A 21494-nucleotide genomic window follows, 5' to 3' on the forward strand; every position below is an offset into this window, starting at 1 on the left:
TTTCCTTTCCTTTCTTTCTTTGCGTGCACACCTGCACGGCGTGTGTGTGTGTGTGTGTGTGTGTGTGTGTGCAGTAGATCTGTGGTTGATTTGCTAACCCTGGAAGGGGTGAGGCTGATAGACTACCCCATAGGTGGGTATTCCATTGGTCCATTCGCTGAAATAGACTCTTGCTCCTTCTAGGCTCTGTGTCCCCAGACTTCCATGCTGAATGTGATCTCTGCCGAGGGGTTTGTAAGTGGTGGTGTAGTGTCCTTGGGCAGTGACTATATCAAGAGGATTCCGCGCTCACCTGTGGACCTGCAGCCTATAAAGAGGCTCCGGGTGTAGATGGACAATGGCTCAGGCCCACTTCTCTTTCCCTCTATGTTAGGATCCAGAAATGACGCTTTCAGCAGTACCTACTCCTTGGATTTCCCTATCTCCATAATGGTAAGGTCTTTGTTCCTCGTAAAGCATCCAGACTCAGGTATCCTGTTATAGTAGCAGAAGCAGACTAAGGTTCTCCAGCATAGTTGCCTTTTTGCCTTTCTCAGAAGCCATGAGGCTGTGCTGTGTGGTAGGAGTGATGCTGAATTCACTTCTTCCCCTGATCTGGATATCCACTCCTCCATCACCACTTCACAGTCTGGACCACTGCCACTTCACAGTCTAGACCACTGCCCCTTCACAGTCTAGACCACTGCCCCTTCACAGTCTAGACCACTGCCCCTTCACAGTCTAGAACACTGCCACTTCACAGTCTAGAACACTGCCCCTTCATAGTCTAGACCATTGCCCCTTCACAGTCTAGAACACTGCCACTTCACAGTCTAGACCACTGCCCCTTCACAGTCTAGATCAATGCCCCTTCACAGTCTAGACCACTGCCACTTCACAGTCTAGATCAATGCCACTTCACAGTCTAGAATACTGCCACTTCACAGTCTGGACCACTGCCACTTCACAGTCTAGAACACTGCCACTTCACAGTCTGGACCACTGCCACTTCATAGTCTAGAACACTGCCACTTCACAGTCTAGAACACTGCCACTTCACAGTCTAGAACACTGCCACTTCACAAAAGAGACTTATAATCAATTTCTTTTTTTAACTGATTTCTTGTTTCAGAATTTCTTTGGATATTCTTTTCCCCCTTTCCGCATACACTCCTAATAGTGCGTCTTTCTCTGAATAGCACCCTGTGTTGTTATTAAACTCCACTGAGTCTGAAACTAGGTTTGAGGGACCTGACGTCATCACTTCTCTGAGTCTCCAAATAAACCCACAGGGCATACTCTCTCGGTTCACATATTCATTGATTTCTCCAGTCAGTATCTTGTAACTTGTAACAAACAAATTCTGAACATGTGCAGTGAGAATTTCAACTAAGTCTTGAATTGATTTCGTAAAAATAGGCCTCATTTTTTTTTAAGTTGCTTTAGGCTCACAACAAACTGGAGCAGAGCTCAGACCCAACATGCACCCGACTCCACACGCCTTTGTCCCCCATTCACCTGTCCTCCTTTGCACACGCGTTCTCCCCACTTGACCCACCACTGTCTGCCCCCTACTTGTTCTTCCACTACCTGTCACTCACATGTACCGTCATCCCCAACCCCCATACACGGCTTTACCCATTATCACTCTTCCACCCCAGAGAGGGACACTTGTCACAGTCTGCAAGTCACGTTGACACTCCTTTGTCAGCAGAGTCCCTAGTTCACACTGCCTTTCTGTCTTGGTGGGAGAAGTGTGTGGCTTCTGATGAGTGTGTGGTGCTGAGGACTGGCTACACTGTACCAGGTAGAATTTTTTTCCATGCTAACCATTCTGGTTGTTTCACTTCTACCCTCCCTCCCCAGAACCCCCTAACCCTCAGTCTTCACCATTTATTTCTTTCTCCAGAATGTCATATGGTTGGGTCACATAACACTCAGCCTTTCCACACTGGCCCATTTCCATTCCCAATACACACTCAAGATGCCTTTCTCTCTGTTCATAGCTATTTTTCAGTTGAGCATGAGTGTGCGTGTGTGTGTGCGTGTGTGTGTGTGTGTGTGTGTGTGTGTGTGTGTGTGCACATTAACTAGAAACCATGAGGCAGGGTCTCTCACTGAACCTGGACCTTGTTGATTCAGCAAGAACAGCCGGCGAGCCAGCTCTGGGGATCCTCCTGTCTCTGCCTCTCTAATGCTAGATTAATGGCACACATTATTAAGCTTGGCTCTTCATATGGGGGCTGAGGATCCAAATTTAGATCCTCATGTCTGCAAGCCAAGCACTTCACCTACTAAACCACCTCCCCAGCGCCTTTCCAGTCAGTTTATGTTGTGGCAAAATTCACATGGTATTTGGCATCTTTCTTATTTTTATTATTTTCTTATTTAATGCTTTTATTCAATCTTTGACAATTCCATACATATGTAGTGTCTTGCTCATATCCACCTCCACCCCACCTCCCTACATCCTTCCATTTTCTTTTTTTTTTCTTTTTTCTTTTTCTTTCTTTTTTTTTTTTTTTGGTTTTTCGAGACAGGGTTTCTCTGTGTAGCTTTGCGCCTTTCCTGAAACTCACTTGGTAGCCCAGGCTGGCCTCGAACTCACAGAGATCCACCTGGCTCTGCCTCCCGAGTGCTGGGATTAAAGGCGTGCGCCACCACCGCCCGGCCATCCTTCCATTTTCAAAAGAGCAGTTCGAGCAGCCAGCCTCATTATCTGCCATAGAACTTTCTCCTCTTCTCATACTGAAGATCTGCTGGTATAAAACAGTGACGCCCACCCCAGCCACTGGTACTCATCCTGACTGTGGATACCATGACTCTGGGGGTCTCACCAGGGTGGGATCTCACAGGGAGTGTGTGTCCCTTTGTGACAGGCCTGTCTCAGTCAGCACAGTGGCTTCAAGGTTCATCCCCATTTCAGCAGCTGTTAGAAGCCCTTCCCTCTTAGAGCTGAATTCTGCTGTGTGCATGGCTGCACTGCTGCCCCTGTCATTTATTCATGGACACTGCAGCCACTTTTGAGCAACCCTGTGAACATTGCTGCATGTGCAGCTCGCCACCGACTCCTTGCTTTCAGTTCCTCTGGGTAGAAACCTTGAAATGGGATTCCTGGATTACATTGTGTATTAGTTTCTTTTCTTGTAACTGTGACCAAAATCCTGACTAGCAGCAACTCGAGGGAGGGAGGATTTATTCTGGTTCACACTTCATGCAGGTACAGCAGGCACATCATAGCAGGGAAGGCAAGTACACGGCGATGGTCCCGAGGTCCTGGTAACGATACTCTGAAGTCAGGAAGCAGAGAGTGGACGGGAAAGGGATCTTGAAGGTCCACCCCCAGGGACAGACTTCCTCCAATGAGGCCCTGCCTCCTGAAGGATGCACAACTTTCTAAAACAGCGCCACTAGCTGGGCATCAAGTGTCCAAACATAGGAGCCCATGGGGGACATTCCACACTCAAATCACAGAGCGGTAGTTCTGTCTAAGGTTTGGGGGACCGTATAGATCATTTCTTCATTGTGCTGCTGGAGATGGAGGCCAGAGCACTGAGCATGCCGGGCAAGGGTTCCACCACTGAGGGACATCCCAGTTCTAGTTCACTCCTCTCTGTGACTGCATCATAATCCACGGTCTGGATAGACCTGTTTGTCTATCCATCCGCACACCAAAGGGCAAAATCTGGCTCGCCTCCAAGTTTCAGCAATTATGGCTGTCACAAACACCCCCACACAAGGCTGTGTGTGGATGTGTTTACAAGTCACTGGGCGAACACAGCTGTGTGCGATGCTGTCAGACCATCTGCCAAGTGGCCCGACCAGTTTGTGTTCCCACCAGCTGAGGATGAGAGCTCCTGATGCTCACGTCCGCACCCACTGGGTCCTCATGCTGCATGCGCCGCGTTGTGCAGCGTACTGCATTGCCATTGTAAGGAGCAACTCCCTGAAAAATGAATGACATCATGAATATTTCAGAGGCCTATTTGTGTAGAAGCCATTTTGAATGATATTTCTAATCATCTGGCCTCTCACTGTTCCTCACTATCATACTGAGTCATAATAAAAGGCTGGGTTTTTTTTGTTGTTGTTGTTTGTGTGTGTGCGTATGGGGGGAGGTTGTCTCACACCCTGTGACCTTGATTTCACTTACTAGTTCTAGCAGTTTGGGTGGGATGATGTGAATTTTTAAATCACATTCAGTATGACATCTGAGGGCTAGCGAGATGGCTCAGCAGATAAGAGCTTTTGCAGAACTCCCCAGAACCCACATAAGGGCTCCCAACTATCTGCAACTCCACTTCCAAAAGATCTGATGCCCCTCTTTTGGCCTTCGGGGGGCATTCTGTGAATGCGGTGCCCTTGAACTCACAAAGGCTTATACAATACACATCAAATATTTAAAGGCATACATGACGACAACGTCCATGGGTCAGCATGCCTTCATTTTCCCTTCTACACCTGTGTGAGAGGGTCTTGTCCTGAACCTGGAGATCACCAATTGACTAGACCATCTGGCTAGTGAGCCCAGCGATCCTCCTGACCCTACCCGTTCACCAGCACTGGAATTACAGGTGTGTGCCACCCTGCCTAGCCTTTGCAAGGGTGCTGAAAATGGAACTGGGGTCCCCATGCTTGCACAGCAGGCTCCTTACGCGCTGAGCTGCCTCTCGGGGCTCCCTTCAACATCTCTGTGTTCCCGAGTGCCTTGCAGCTGAGCAGGCTGTGTCACATGAGGGGTGAGTGGACTTTCCTGTCATGTTCCTGGTCACAGGGTAGGTGTCCCTCCCCTTTACCATCAAGTACATTGCTGCTGTGGGCTGTGGGCGTCTCAGGCCTCTGTTGAAGAAGGAACCCCACTCTTTGCCTTCCTGTGAATGGAGCTGAGGCCTGTCCGGTGGGCTATCCAGCCTCTTGAGTCTCTTTTTATGGCCAATTATGCTCATGTCCAACCTTTCCCCAGCTTTGCACTCCCTGAACAATCACGCTTGGCTGTGGTGTGGGCTGACATGAATGTGGCAGCCATGGTGGGCACTCCTCAGGAGTCCGTGTCCGTGTCCGTGTGTCTATGTGTCTAAACCTGCTTGGTCTGAATTTGGTCCTGATCATGCCCTTCACTTTAAAGAAGAAGAAGAAGAATTTGAAAGTGGCTCTTCCTCTTCTATTTTTAGGAGAAAGATGATGTGAAATTTGTGTTATTACTTCCTCAATAACTTAATATACTTCACTAGTGAAAACATCCAGACTTAGAGGGCTTTCTTCTGCATTTGCTTTTCCTTTTCTTAAACTTAAAAAGGCAAAAGATGGTTCCGCTCATCTATTTTATCTTGAGGGAAGTTGGTGGCTCATGTCACTATAGAACTTGGTTCATTTCGTCTTCATTGGGAAAATCTGTCCGTGTACGGTATATGGCGTCACAGTTACGAAGTTCATGGCTTCTGCTGTGAATGAGGAGGAGAGGGACTTCTCCTGAACCTGGCTCACCTCACCCAACAGTGCCCTCCAGCTCTTTCCACTTTGCTGCCAACAGCAGGGTTCGTTCTTCTTCATGACTGAGTAACACTCCGGTGTGCATACACACCCTTTCTTCATCCATGTATCTATTGATGGGCTCCTGGGCCATCCCATAGCTTAGGTTTTGCAGACAGGACTGAAGGCAGCAGAGACCTGCAGGTGTCTATCTGTACGTGGGTTTCATTTCCTTTGGCTATAAACCCAGAAGTAGACTAGCTGGGTCATGAAGTAGGTCCTTCTTTAATTTTGTGGGAAGTTTCCAGGCTGCTCTCCTCAATGGCTGGACTAGTTTCCATTCCCATTGCCAACACACGGACACCCTCTTCTTCTATGCTGTTACCAGAATGTTCTTTCTTTCTCTTTTGATGTAGGTTCTTACACTGCAGCCCAGCTGGCTCTCAAACTCAAGGCAATCCTCCTGTCTTGGCCTACTAAATCATAGTATTGTCAGGTGTGTGAGCCATGCTGACCACATGCCTGGCTTCATTATCTTTACTAGCCATTCTAATGGGATGAACGGTAGGTTGGTTTGTTTTCCAGCAGTGCTGGGGATGGATCCCAGGGCTCCGAGCTGGGTAGGTGAACTCGACCACTGCACTAAACCTGCTCTCTACATTGCTTTGACTGCCGTGTTCTGTATTTGTGGCCACATGTACTGTTTTTGTTGTTGTTGTTTGTTTTTTGAGACAGGGTTTCTCTGTGTAGTTTTGGTGCCTCTCCTGGGTCTCGCTCCGTAGACCACACTGGCCTCGAACTCACAGAGATCTGCTTGGCTCTGCCTCCTGAGGGCTGGGATTAAAGGTGTGCCCCACCACTACCCAGCCCCACATGAACACTTTCGTGTGAGAAGTGTCCCATTTTGGGTTGGGTTAGTTGAATTGGGGTTGTTTTTTGTGTGTCTTGTATATCCTGGATGCTAGCCCTCTGTGGCCTTGCGCATGTTTTTCTGGGATTACAGGATATGTAGTCCCCTTTCACTGGCTAATTAGAATTAGCATATTCCTGCCTTTGGTGGACAAGGAAACCTCACAGGGTATAGCCCTTCCTTGGCTCTCGTTTGTCCTTGTCTCTTGGTTATATGCACACATAGAGTCCCCAGAACAGCCTACCCATCACAGTGATAGGCACATTTCAACAAGAACGCTGGTTCCTAGGACTGGGCATGTGACTCAGTCGAGTGCCTGCTTAGAATGCGTGAAGCTCTGGGTTTGATTCTTAGCACATAAGAAGTAAACATGTAATGATGGCACACACTTGTAATCCCAGAACTTGGGAGGTGGAGGCTGGAGAATCAGGTGTTCAATGTCATCCTCAGCTGCATAGAAGTTTGAGGCCAGCCTGGGCTACATGATTCTACTTACCACAACTGGAAGCCATCTTTCACTCTGACCAAGGTCCCATGCAGCCAAAGAACCCATTGTCAGAGTGGAGAGGTGTCTCAGTGGTTAAGAGCACTTGCTGTTCTTGAGAGGACCTGGGTTCAGTTCCCAGCACCCACATGGCAGCTCACAACCACCTGTAACTCTAGTTCAAGGGGATCTGATGCCCTCTTTTGGCCTCTCCAGACACCCACATACACACGGGATGCACTCATACTCTCACACACACACATACACAAATAAAAAGAAAATAAGTATGAACAAAAATGTTTTAAGTTACCTAACTGACATTTGTGTTATTGTCATAGCGTGGTCAGTGGAGGTCATTGTCCCTCTGCTACTTCTTTCCTCAGGGTCCAGGTGCGTGTGTCTGGAGCTCAGACCCTTGGCTCTCCGTGGTCCTGCCTAGAATTTCCCTGTGCCTCCTTTAGGCAGTTCTGGGCACAGGTGGAGCTTTTAGATGCCAAAATAAGTGCACCGTTGAGCCTCACACTGTGAGCAGGTGCCCCGGCCTTCCAGCTCAGAACAGCGTCCCTCCTTGCTGTCGTCTCTGGCCGTGGCCGCTGGTCTGGACCTACCCTTCCCCTACTGCAGCGTCCTCTCCCATGCAGGAATCCCAGCTCTGACTCCTCAGACTCCAGGCCTCTTCACCTGCCACAAAGCTCTCTGTTCCCACAATGCATTGCTAGAGAGACCACAAAAGTGGCAAAGGAGCTGAACCACTGGAGACAGCGTGGCTGGGCCCTGCTGAGCGAGGGAGCTGCCCCAAAGGCAGGCAAAGTAGTACTTGCAGAGAGCAGTGACAGCAAAGTCCACACTTCCAACCTTTGTTTTTGAGGCAGCTTCTCCTGTAGCCCAGGTTAGCCTTTAGCCTTGAACTGACTGTGTAGGCAGGATGACCTGATCCTCCTGCCTCTACTTCCCAAGTGCTGGGATGGCGGCAGGGGGTTAGTGGTGGGTGCACCCCAGTATCTTGTTTCTGTAGTGCTCGGGATTAAACCTAGGACTTCCTGCATACTCGTTGGTAAACCTTCTTCAGCCCAGCCCTGCAAAACCAGTACTTGATGAGAGAGTTCAAGGTCCCACCTTTGTGGAGGTGGTGAGGACAGAGGTGTTCCGGGGGAGCTGGAATGTCCTCCATCTTGGTCTAGGAGGCTGCTCAGTTTGCGGAAACTCAATTCAGTCCAAGTGAAGGTGTTGTTGCTTTGCAGTGTTAGGCCAAAGCAGTATGACCACAGTGCAGCAAGGACAGTCAGTGCCTGAGGGGTCCTGGACGGCAGCATGGGACTCAGTCCCATAAGCCCCAGCTTCCAGTTAGTTTTGTGAGCTCTGCTCGCTCTCGAAAGGGACACATCCATTGTACCCCACAACTGCAGCAGGCAAAGGGTCCAAAGCCAGTCCTGTGGGTCAGCAGGAGCCCATCTTGGAGGCCTTGGAGGCCTCCCCCTCCCCTCATGGTTCCTGGCGTCTGCCATCAATTCTCCTGGCCATTTGATTCCAAGGCAAAAGTGAAGGTAGATGGCCTTTGCTCTCTAGTATTCCTAGTGTAGTGGCCACAGAGGCACCCAGGAAACTGCATCTGCCAGAAATCACAGTGTGAGTCCCAGAATGCACCTGGCCAGTTTACATTGAACATCTGCCATAGGCCCCACAGCTGGAGCCTCAGCCTCCAGAACAGCCACAGGCACAGCCAGTCATGGTTCTGGTAGTCAGTTGATGATGGAGTAGGTCAGAGGAGCAAGGAGGGAGAGGGGTGTGCAGATGTGGAACCCCCTTTATCTCCCTGCCTAGGACCGGGTTGGAGGCTGGCACACAGTCACTTCCTGGTTCTTGGTTGTGCCATTTCCCCAGAGAAATTCTCTTTGTTTTGTGTTGAGATATCCTCGCTCGTATCACAATTTCTTCTGATTAGCTTAGGATTTTCCTCACATGCTCCTGAAACAGTAGCAAAGTCTCTGCCATCTCTTGGTGGTGTGAGACACAGTTCTGTCGCTTTCACCCATTTCTTAGGCTGTTGCAGCAAATGACCAGTTGGTGACTTTAAGTGACTGTAAAGATCAGGACCCTGGTGCTGGGGAGACCGTAAAATGACTGCCGAGCAAGCATAAGACCCTCATCACTCAGGTCAACTCTAAATGTGGCAGTAGGCACCTGTAGTTCCAACGTAGGTGTGCCAGAGATGGGAGGATCTTGGGTGCTCACTGGCCAGCCAGACTGGTGGAACTGGAGAGCTCCAGATCCAATGGGAGACTCTGTCTCTGAAAAAACAAGGCGGTTGGGACTGAGAAAAACACGAGCATTGACCTCTGGACTCCACACATGTGCAGGCACACACACGTGTGTGCACACAAGCATAAACACACACAGACGACCAGGTATCTGCTACTACTATAATACAGCTCTGGAGGATAGAAGGCTAGGATCAAGGGTGACAAGGGTAAGTTTCTCTAAAAGAGGATCCTGCCTGCCTAATCTAGCTTCTGCTGATTGCTAGGTATACTGTTATGTCCATGTGTTCCCAGTCTCTGTGACCCTCCTCATATGGTCCTCTGTGTTTATGTCTCTGATGTCTCCCACAGGGCGGGACTCAGGATCAGCTCAGGTCTCAGAAATAGGGTAAGACTCAGAATCAGGGCACCAGTGAGGGTCATAACAGGACTCAGTATCAGGATAAGAATTAGGATCAGGACACCTTTGGGAGTCAGAACAGGACTCAGTGTCAGGGCACCATTGGGGGTCAGAACAGGACTCAGGGTCAGGGCACCAGTGGGGGTCAAAACAGGACTCAGGGTCAGGGTAAGAATTAGTATCAGAAAGGACTCAGGATCAGGGCTACAGAAGGACTCAGGATCATCACTGGGGATCAGAGCAGGGATCAGGACCAGGGCAGGAATCAGAATTTCTCAGATCCTGTGGGATCCTGGATGGATGGTGGAGGACACCGACAGCTTAAGAACTTGGGTCCGGCAGAATCAAGGCTCCAGGACTGGCTGACTCAGGCTTATTTAAGATACCAAGATGATATGTCATTTGGCACCTTGTGGTCCCTGATGGCACTGGCTGGCTGGCTGGTAGAGATGGAGACAGATGGAAGCAGGCACAACACACAACAGCTAGCAGGGAGCCACTGTGGCCAGTCTGCCTGGTGGGCAAGCACAGTGACCAGAGCTCTGAGAGTCACAGCTGTGGAAGGTCTGTCCCCACCCCATACACAGGACAGGGGCCCTGGAAAAGAACCCAGGTGAACACTGGAAAGGGCCAAAGTACATGGGCGCCTACATATGTAGAGTCCCATCAGGAGCCAGGGTCAAGAGAACCCTGTCAGTATGTCCTTATGGTCCTGGAGCAGCCAGAGCACAGGCATGGACAGATAAACATTAAAAACCGGGTGGTATTATTGATGTGGGCTCAGGACCACCCCCGAGTCTGCAGGCCCTGGTACAAAATGAAAGCACATAGTCTAGGAGGGACTCAGATACTCAGAGGGGAAAGCTGGGTGCTCCATCCAGGGTATCTGGGCACGCTTGACAAGCAGCATTCTACTCAAAGGAGCACCTCAGTCCCTCAAATAGAAGACACAGTGTTCTGCATCCTTGGACAAGGCTGCAGTGACCATCCCACCCACCTCCTTTAAAAATGGAATCTAGAGACTGAGAGGCTGGGCCAGAGTCTAGTCTCTCATAGCCCTCTCCCCCCAGCTACATGGCATCAAACAATGACAGAAAGTCTCCAGCCCTCCATCTCGTCTCTCTTAAAAAGTCAGTTTGGTGGGGAGGGCTTTGGAAATCAGAGGTCATGAAGAGCAAATTGCCAGCTCTCTGTGAGAGGCCGGTTTGTCCTTTGAACCCAGGCATCCATCATCTGCCGCTTCCTCTTTCCTAGGCACAGTCTGTCTCTCCTGTGAGCCGGCAGAAGCCAATTCTGGAAGAGCCCACCAAACCAGGCAAGGAACCTATTTAAGACAAGTCCTCGGCTGAGTGGTGCGTGGGTGCCCCCTGGTGGCTGCACACTCAGAGAAAACCAGGACCCGGCTTTGTAGGCACTGAGGCAGAGACCTCAGGGTTCCAGGCAAAGAGAGCTCAGAACCCTGCAGTGGGTGCCTGAAGGGTGGAGCTGAGGCTGGCGTGTGGAGGCTCCCACTGGCCCATTTGTGGGCCAGGTTGTTAAGTGCTGTGATCGCCCACTCTTCACCCCCAGACCCACCTCCTAAAGAGTCCCTGAGGTGATTCAGGCCCTCAGGAAGAGGCTGACAAGCAAACAGGACAGAGATTGTGGTAAGAGCATGGACCTCTGACCTCTGGGAAGGCAACAGTTTCTTCTTGCAGTGTGCCCAACTGTTGGGGCCCTGCTGGACCCTGTCCTGCCCCTGTACATCCCACCCAAACTCATAGAGAAGTGACCCTGCCCATCCTGTCCCTTCTGCAGCGTCTTGCAGCCTCTCCTCTCTGCCACTGACAGGACCCATGTCCAGGTCAGACACCAAGCACTATCACATCTTGGATCCGCTTTCTGTGCCCTCTGCTTCTTCTCCACTTTCCCCAGCTGGGACAGGTATTAGTGTCATGCCCATGGCAGAGAGGGAGCTTCGGGCCTGCAAACGGGACGATGCACTGGAGCTGAGAGGGTCGCTAGAAAGGACAGCCTTCAGGAGGAAAGGCCTTTCTCTGCTCCCGGTCCTGTTCTGGAGGGTGAGGGTGAAGAGGAGGGACATAGTTGGCCCTCTTTGGTTGGGGTCTACATTGAAGGATTGAATGCAATTGAGGGCTGAAGATTCATCTTTGAGAGCGATTGAGGCAGGAGCCTCAAGGAAGCCTCCCTAGTGGAATGGAGGGCCTGAGCTGCTGAAGCAGCAGGAGGAAAGAAGGGGAGGATCGGGACATTACAGGCCGCAGAGTTGCCCAGAATGGGAAGCTTTGAGTGTGTCTAGCCCTCAGCCTCTGTGGACCGGAGCTAGTCAGCCTCCAAGCAAGTCACAGACCCTGTGCCCATGCTGCTCAACCTCTGCTTCCAGAACATTCCAGAGAGCTCAGGCTCCCACTGTGTCCACTGGTCTTGGTGAGGATTTAGTGTCCTTCCCTGGGGCCTATGCCCATAGTGCCTCTGTGTCCTGTGTCCTGTGTCCTGGATTTTCCACATCTCCACAGTCCACTGAGATCCACACTGCCCACTCTGAGGCCTTGTCTGGAACTTTGAGTTCCCATGAGGGCCATATGGGGTGGGCAGACTGGAAGGATGCTGCTGACCCTCCCAAGGGGGCTCAGGGAGACCTGCAAAACGTCACAGAGAAATGAAAGGCAAGGAGACAGGGAGACAGCTGCGGCCTCCTGTAAACAGTCTGATTTCCCAATGCGAACCAGATTGTGGCCCAGGACCTCAGGTAAACATGTGCGTCAGCGGCCCCCAGCCCCCCGCCGCCCAGGAGGCCCAGGGTCTGCATGGCCCAACTCTGGGATGCATCACCGTCACCGCCCAGACGGTTCCTAATTAGGCAAAATTAGGCCTTGCATTCCTCCAAAATCCCCAAGATCTCTGCAATTTCGGGTCTCCCCCAAAGGAAAACATCGGGTAATTAAACAGCATGAGCAAGAATGGTATAGAATGTTCTCTGGCTGAGGAAGCAGCTCTGGTTTCCCACCCACCTTGGCTGGACAGAGGATCTGCTGGGAAGTGGATTAACCATGGCCTTGTTCTCAGGGCCTGGGTGGCCGTGGGCCTGGGGGAAGGGGGCAGCCAGACCTGGTCTTGGATCCCTGCTGGTGGGGTGTGAGGCTCTTAGGTACCCATGGCCTGTGTCATGCCTGTAGGGAACACCAGGGACAGTGTCTTCGATGGTATACAGAAGGGGTAAGTGGGCCTGTGCCGCTGGCAGAAATGCCCACTCAGTCCTTCGATTCTTCATGACCCCCAGGAAGCTGCCCGTGCAGAGTGAGATCCTGCCCAGGTGCCCTCACAAGCCTTGGGTCTTCGATGTACTCATGTTTCTATGTTCAGTCCATTTACATTTTTCCCCTATCCTTTTAAATTGTGTTTCTTCTCTTTTGAAGACTAAATGTTAGAATGGTTCCTGAGGGGGTGTCTTTTTTCTTCCATAATTTTATTTCACTTTATTTTATTTTTGAGACAAGGTCTACATAGCTCTGGATGTCTGGAATTCACAGCAATTGCCTCTGCCTCCTGAGCGCTGAGATTATGGGGGTGCACCACCGTGCCTGGCCCTTCTTCCCTGATTGTATAAGCATCCTAAAAATGCATCTTAATCTGTCTTATCTTTTCTACAGTGTCCGCGAAACTAACCAGATGCATGCTGTATGCGTGCTTTCTCTCTCTCCCTTCCCCTCTTATCCATAAGGCAAAGCCGCCTGCCGGGCGTTCGCCTCTGGTGGTCGCTCCTGCTGTGCTTCCTGCTCTTGTTTTTGCTGTTCTGCACGTTGAACCCAGGCCTTTGTGCACAGGAGCCAAGCATTTTGCCGCCGAGGGACACTCTTAGGCCATTAAAAAAATACTGTTATTATTTCTTATTTAGAGGCCTTACTATGTAGCTTAGGCTGGCTTCAAATTCACAGTCCTCTTGCTTTAGTCTCCTGAGCACCAACATTACAGCCCCAGCTCATGATGTCTTATGTATATGTGTGCATGTACATACATGTCTGCGTAGACACGTGGTGGTGGTGGTGGTGGTGGTGGTGGTGGTGGTGGTGGTGTGCGTGTGCATATGCGTGTGCGTGTGCGTGTGCGTGTGTGTGTGTGTGTGTGTGTGTGTGTGTGTGTGTGTAAGACAGAGGTCCACATAGGATGTCCCTCCCAATGCTCTCCATCTTGTCTTTGGAGAAAGTCTCTTGCTGAAACTAGAGTTCTCTGATGAAGTTAGGCAGGCTGGCCATGGGGTCCCACGGATCCTCCTGCCTCTGCCTCGCAAGTGCATGCTGGGAATACAGGCATGCACTGCCGTACTTTTAACTGAGGGGCTGAAGAGCAAACTCAGGTCCTTTACTGAAGGAGCCATCTGCTCAGATGAATTTTTTTTAATAACTACATTTTAATAATGTCACAGGACCTAGCACAGCTTGGAGTCCCCACATGCTGCCACAGTGTCCCTCAGTGTCTCCTTCTTACTTTCCTGTGATAAGGTACCCATGGCAGGATGGGTGTCTCATAGCTGGGCATCTGGCTCTATGTCAGCTCCCAGCAAGAAGAGCCCTGGCGCTGCCATAGAGACACAGATACCCTTCTTCCATGCACACCTCACTCCCATCTCCTCCATGAAGTACCCAAGCCCTCTCTTGTCCCTTTCCAGGGGCCTCTGCCTTGTCACTTTGAACATGATATAGGAAGGGACTGCATGGGGCTAGTTTTCTTTGGCTTGTCTTTTCTTCTGCGTGATGCCCTGAGACCCTGGCTGTCACTGAGTGGACAGTTGTATTCGCCATCACAGACCCTCAAGCTCACTCCCCCCACCCTCCCACTGAGGCCACTTTAATTATTTCCAGTTAAGGTTATACATCAAAGAGTGTAGGTGCAATTGTGTGCGGGCTGCGTGCGGACACACATGTTCTTGCCTCTGGGCTGGGCGCCCAGAACTGGGACTGTTGGGCCTTATGGTCAGTGTATGTTTAGTTTTTTGAGAAACTGTCAAACAATATTCCAGAGATGATGTGCTATTTTACCTTCCCACGGCCAGACTGAGGGACACCTCGTTCTTCTGGCTCCTTCCAAGACGCCATGTGGAACGGCCATCAGTCTTGCTGCTGAGGCCCTTAATGGACTTGCGTTCCCTGCAAGGCAGTGTGCGCTGCACGCTCTGCTAGGAGTCCCATTTGCCTCCGCAGCATCTCATTAACACCCTGGCTTTGCAAGGCCTCATGTCTGCTCTAACTGGTTCATCTGCCTCTTGCACAATGTAGGGTTTTGTGCATGTGCGTGTGTGTGTGCGTGTGCGTGTGCGTGTGCGTGTGTGTGTGTGTGTGTGTGTGTGTGTGTGTGTGTGTGTGTAGTTTGGTTTTTCTGAGCTAGTATCTCACTTTGTAGTCCAGGCTGGCCTCAGATCCACAATCATCATCTTGCCTCAGCCTACCAAGTTCTAGGATTACATGTGTATACCACCATGCCTGGTTTAAACTATGCAGTTTTGAGAGTCCCTTTTATTTTACAATTAAAGCCTTTGTCAGATGTGCGTTTGCAAATCTTTCCCCTGTTTCCACTTGCTTCTTTGTATTGCTTTAACTGGTCTTTCACAGAGTGAAAACTTCTCATTCCAGTAAAGTCTAATTAGTTTAATATGTTGGTGTGTGCATGTGTATATGCATGTTCGTGTACATGTGAGGACATGTGTAAAGGGGGCGCATGCATGCCCATGGAGGCCAGAGGTTTGTGTTTGGCGTCTTCTTCACTCACCCTCTACATTCTTTCCTGGGGTAAGGCCTCTCCTTGAACCTGGAGCTCACTAGTTCAGCTAATCTAGGTAGCTGGCTTGCTCTGGGCAGCCCTGGGGTCACAGGTGGGGCCTCTTGCCTGTAAGGAAAGAGCTTTACCCACTGAGCCATCTCTCTGCCCCCCTATTCGGGACACTGGGGCGTAGTCCAGGGCCTGCACATTTGCTCCTGTGTGTTTCTTGAAGTTCTATCGACTTTTATCCAATGTGGCTTCATACCTATGAGAATTATGCAGCTTAGGTCAAGGCCAGCTTTTACTTATTTTATTCATGTATTGTGTGTGAACAGGTAGGTGGAGGCAGAAGTCAGCCTCAGGTGTCCACCTTGACTTTTCAGACAGGGTCTCTCTCACTAGGGTGTGGGACTAGGCTAGCCTGCCAGCTTCCAATCTACCTCTCAGGTGCTGGAATTGCCAGAGTGTTTTGTCAAACCCAGCTTTTACATGGTACTGGGGATTCGACTCCGGTTCAAGTCATCTCTCCACCCCCATGGACCTTTTGAAACCTGTGGATGGCCTACTGCCCAGATACATGTCTAATGCTCTCTTCCTCTGCTGAGCTGCTTTGTAGCTTCCTGAGAAGAAGGCAAATATGGAGGGAGCGGCTTCCCTCTGCCTGTGGCCTGCTTGGCTGCCTCCTCTCAGGGTGTCCCTTCCATGGATCACCAGCTTTGAAGCAAGTCTCTGAACCAAGTGGTGAGGTGCCTCCATTTTACTAAACAAAAATGAGGTTAGCCATTCTAGTTTTGATAAGAATTGTTATGTCTATATGGATTGACAAAGGAAAAATGGAAAACCAACCACCATGACTGATATTAATGTACTTAGTAAGAAAATGCCAAGAGTCTCCACATAGTCCAAGTCCCATAGGAATCACCTGTTCTTTCCTGTCCAGTCTCTGTTGCCTGCTGATTTGTGTAACTAATTTTGGTCTTAAGAGTAGAAAGTCACCAGATGTTGGTAGTGCACACCTTTAATCCCAGCACTCAGGAGGCAGAGGCAGGGAGATCTCTGTGAGTTTGAGGCCAGCCTGGTCTACAGAGTGAGTTCCAGGACAGGCTCCAAAGCTACACACAGAAACCCTGTCTCGAAAAACCAAACAATGTATGTAACCCAGCATGGCTTTGAACTCCTGATCCTTTTGCCTCTGCTTCCCTAATGCTGGGATTCCAAGTGTGCATGCCACCATGCCTGGCAACCACATACCGTCTTCATTATGACTGTCAGTGGAGAAGTGACTAATTTTTGATAGTCAATTCTCTTGCATGTTCACTGGCTATTCTATGGCATCCTCCCCTACCCCACCTCAGGGTCCCCTTAACCTTCCCTGGATGTCCCTTCAGAACCATAGTGCTTTTATTTTTCAGTTTGGCTCTTGATTCCACAGATTCTCTACAAAAGAACAGGAAGCATTGGGGGCAATGGAGAGATGATCCCACTCTTAAGTATGTTTCCTGCTCTTGCAGAGGACCCAAGTCACAGCACTCATATCAGGCTGTTCACAAGTACCTGTAACTCCAGCTCCAGGGGATCTAACATGTCTCCCCTGGACTCCTCAGGCACCTTCACTTACACATATACATACCATAATTAAAACACATACACAAAATTAAAAACTAAAAATCAATCTTAAAAACTAGTTGAAGACCAAAAGGGAAATCTATGATGGAGTCCCTGACCCACAGAAATGACCAAAGCTTTGTCCAGAGCAGCTGATTGAGTAGGCCAGCCCTGATCTGCTCGGGAAGCTGCTAAGGATGTTTTGACACCACCACATGCTGCTATGGTGGTTTGTAACTGATAAAGGCTTCAGCAAAGAAGCCACAGTGGAACCACCAGGCTTATGCGGCGACACACTGGTGTCAGAAACAAGATGGGAGCGCCAAGGGGACTGGGGTCCAGCATTTCTCATGAACACATATGGAAGAACCTGGCACGTCAGATCCAGTAACATATACAAAGGATTAGCTGTGGTGGAGGCGCAGAGCCCTTACTAGGAATGAAGAGTATCTGGGTATTTGAAGTCAGCAAATTCCCCATATAAACAGACCGGATTCACCGTATTAACAAACAAAAATTCCCATGGGATTATAGTTATCTGTATCAGAAAAACACTTGAAAAAATTCAAAATCTATTCAGCATAAAACTCTCCAGCAGCTGGGAGTTCAAAAGCATTTTCTCCATCTGATAAAAAAGGCATCTATGAAAAATATGCGGTGGACTTTGTAGCAAGTACTGGGAGATTAAATGCTTCCCTCAGAGATAAGGAACAAGGCAGGAATGCGGTTCTCCGGCCCTGCCTGCCACTCTTCAAGGAAGGGTCTGCCCTGCGAGGCATGAGAAACAAGAAAGGCGACAGATTGCAGAGGAAGATGGAAGACAGGCTGCCTGCCCGCCTGCCCGGGTGGAAATTCTGCAGGGTCATCAAAAAGCTGCTGGAAGCAATGAATGATGGGTAAAAGGGTAGCGTGCACGGCCAACAGAGAAGATGGCAAACTCAGCCTAAAGAAATGATAGCACTATCAAAGCAGACAGGGTCCAAAGAATGTTTGCAGATAACTAGCATTTGGGGGAAGGGGCTCACATTGTTCACCAGTGTGCACTGCAGCTCAAAACGTCACTGAGAGAGGGGCTACTGGACGGCTTAGCGTGTCAAGATACTTCCCACCAGGCCTGTTGACCCGAGTTCAGACCCCTGGACCCATATTACAGAAGGGAGAATGGACTTGAGCAGGCTGTCCTCTGACCTCCACACATACACTACCATTTTCTCTCTCTCTCTCTCTCTCTCTCTCTCTCTCTCTCTCTCTCTCTCTCTCTCTCTCTCTCCTCTCTCTCTCTCTCTCTCTCTCTCTCTCTCTCTCTCTCTCTCTCTCTCTCTCGCTCTCAAACATAATGATTAAAACAAAGTCTTTCTGAGATCACTAAGGTTTCATGGACAAGAGGAGAAGGCAAGGGTGTGAAGAGACTTGGACCCTGTGTGTTGGGTGATCTATTAAATGACGGGGCTGCTCTGGCAAACGGCTTTGCTGTGTCTCTATACACAGACTCATCATGTTTCAACAGCTCCACCTGAGCACACCATTGAGAAATGAAAGCATGTGCCCACATAAAACCTGGCTCACACATGGGCCAATGAGATGGTTCAGCAGGTGAAGAAGCTTGCAGCCAAACCTTAGAACCCACGTTCAATCCCCGGGACCCACACTGGGTAAGGAGAGAACCAATCCTCACGGGTAGTCCTCTGACCTCCACTCACACACTACAGTACATGCATGGCCTCCTCCATAAGTAATAGATGTAAAAATTATCTTAAAAATTTACATACGTAGGTTCATAGCAGTAAAATCCCCAGAAGCCCCAAAGTGGAAACAGTGAACGTCCCTCCATGTATATATGTGGGTTAATGCATTGTGGTATATCCATGCAATGGAACTGCGTTCAGCTGTAAGACGGGAGGAGACATGGATGAATCTAGAGTGAAAGAGACTAGTCACAAAGACCACATCTCAGGCGAGATTGAGAATACTCCATTTCTATCCAGGGCAAAGGGAGAAGGAGAAAGGGGATGCGCTGGTGTGTGGCCTTGGAGCAATGGTGGAGAGGCAGGGCAGGGTGATTGCCGACAGCTTTGCAGTCCTTTGGGAATGGACTGGGTAATGTGGCCCAGCTCTGTGACTGCGTCCAGACCCACTGACTGCGCAACACTGTGCAATGTACTCTATCTCAAGGAAGCCGTGAGTCCATTGGTCTGCGTTCTGGACGTTGACGACTGCAAAGCTGAGCCATTGTTCTCTTCTAAAGCATGGTCTCCCTGTGGTACCCAGGCTGGCCTAGAACTCTCAGCCTTCCTTCCCCTACCTGTCCAGTGCTGGGACTGCATGTGTACACCACTACACTGGCCCCCAGCCTCTTACACAGCTGATCTCTCCAGCACCCTGTGAGAGAAAACAAGATCATTTGACCTCTTAGACCCACACCCAGCTGCCCCATCTTCACCTCTCTATGCTGTCTCCTGCTTGCCCCACCACGTCTCATGAGAGGACCAGACTGACAGGCCAGCGCTGGGACTCTAGTCCCCAAGATGGACTCGGCCCTGTACCAATGGAAGAGTGTCTGCATCTCCCAGGGTGGATATCCTCTTCTCTTCTCTTCTCTTCTCTTCTCTTCTCTTCTCTTCTCTTCTCTTCTCTTCTCTTCTCTTCTCTTCTCTTCTCTTCTCTTCTCTCCTCTCCTCTCCTCTCCTCTCCTCTCCTCTCCTCTCCTCTCCTCTCCTCTCCTCTCCTCTCCTCTCCTCTCCCCTCCCCTCCCCTCCCCTCCCCTCCCCTCCCCTCCCCTCCCCTCCCCTCCCCTCTCCTCTCCTCTCCTAATTTTAAGGGCTGGTGAGCTGGCTCAGCAGGTAAAGGCACTTACGCTAGACACAACCAGCTGAGTTTGGTTCTGGACCCACACAGTGGAAGGTGAGAACTGACTTCTGCAAGCCTTCTCTGACCTCCACATGTGCCAACGCGTGTGACTGTCCTTCCCCACCCCACCCCAAAATAAGTAAATAAATAACCTCATAAAGTGAATATTCTTAAAAACACCATTTGAAAAATATCCAAAGTGTTCATAGTTTCTTGTAATTTCTTTACCAGTGTAAGATTTTGGTGGTGCCGTTTCAGGGAGCTGGCATGGCGAGGCTCCAGAGTGGGCTGCAAGCCCACCTCTGACGGCTCTCAGGAGCACGTGGCTCTGAGGTGGCCTCACTGGGTTGATCTCTGTCACGTGACTGTCACTCCAGTGCAGTCGCCGCCTCTCTGGTGCAAGCTCCCATCTTCCAGTTAACTCATGGCCCTAGGAGGCACGAGCAGGACACGTGTGGCCGAGACAGTCTCCATGGCCTTTTCCCTCTCCCTTGCTCTGCTATCAGAAGATTCTTCTTTGATTCCGCAGGAATGCTGTGCTTTCCTAGCAAGATGGAGGTAAAGTGTGCCGCCCATGTCCCACACAACCCTGCCTTGACCCCCAATATGGGCTCGCTCGCTCCCGTGACGGTCATCTTGTACCCTCTAGAGCAGTGGTTCCCAGCCTTCCTAGTGCTGCAGACCCCTTAACACAGTTCCTCATGTTGTGGTGACCCCTACCCATAAAGTTATCTTCATTGCTGCTTCATAACTGTAGCTACTGTTGTGAGTTGTAATATAAATATCTGTGTTTTCTGATGGATTGGGGGGGGGGTTGTGACCCGCAGGTTGAGAACCACTGCTCTAGAGGCTAGGTTCAGATAGGTCTGAGTGTTTGGGAGAAGCAGACTACAGTCCCACTGTGAGACACCTGGGGCTGAGAAGCCAGGGACAGGCAGGCACTTGAAGGCCAAGGCTAGAAAAGAGTCTAAGGGCCTTGTGTAGGAGAGGCAGACCTGTATGTACAGCCTCTTCACAGGCAGGCCCCACTGTGAGCGGATTCCCACGGAAGAGCCATGAGGATTGACTCTGACCCTGTGTACTTTTCCCATGCCAGAGGAAAGCCGTTCCTGGCTCCGGAGGAGGGTGCTGGGCCAGCATCTGCTGATACTCACACTTGACATGTGGTACAATCAGGACTCCCGAGGGAGCCACCCTCCTCCAGCATGGTCAGCATGCCTGCCTGTGATCTGGCTGAGCTGCTTCCGGGCCCTGAGTCTCGATTTCCTTCAACGGGAAGCAAAGGGCCCAGGGGATGAGGCCAGTCTCAAAGCTGTCCTGGGAGCTGGGCATACACAGCTGATAAGGGATTATCTTCTCAGCCCTCACCTCTTTCCCTACCCTGTAGCCTGAAAGCTAATGGTGGGAGAGGCCTCTCTGCAGGATGTGTTTAGCAGGATTTGATAAGGGTAGTTATGCACAGGCCTCCTAGGTCTCACATAGCCGCAGACAAGAGGCCTGGTGTCACTCATTACAGACGTGTGTGTTTGTGAGTTAGCACTGAGGTCTCAGGGAATGGGCTGCCTTATCAGAGAGGCAAAGGTAAAGTCAAATGGCAAGTTCACAGTGTTATCCTCTGGCTGACATTCCTACCAGATGGGCCTCTCATGGCCAGCAATGAAAATGTACTGTGCTCTGCATGGCCACCCAGCCTTTCTGGTCTTGTGGCTCCCTTGGCTCTGTCGTTTGCTGGGACGGCCTCCTTTGACAGAGAGTTAGGAATGGCCACTGACCTCCACCACTCACAGT

The sequence above is a fragment of the Peromyscus leucopus genome, chromosome 1, assembly GCF_004664715.2.
Source record: "Peromyscus leucopus breed LL Stock chromosome 1, UCI_PerLeu_2.1, whole genome shotgun sequence".
NCBI lineage: Eukaryota > Metazoa > Chordata > Mammalia > Rodentia > Cricetidae > Peromyscus > Peromyscus leucopus.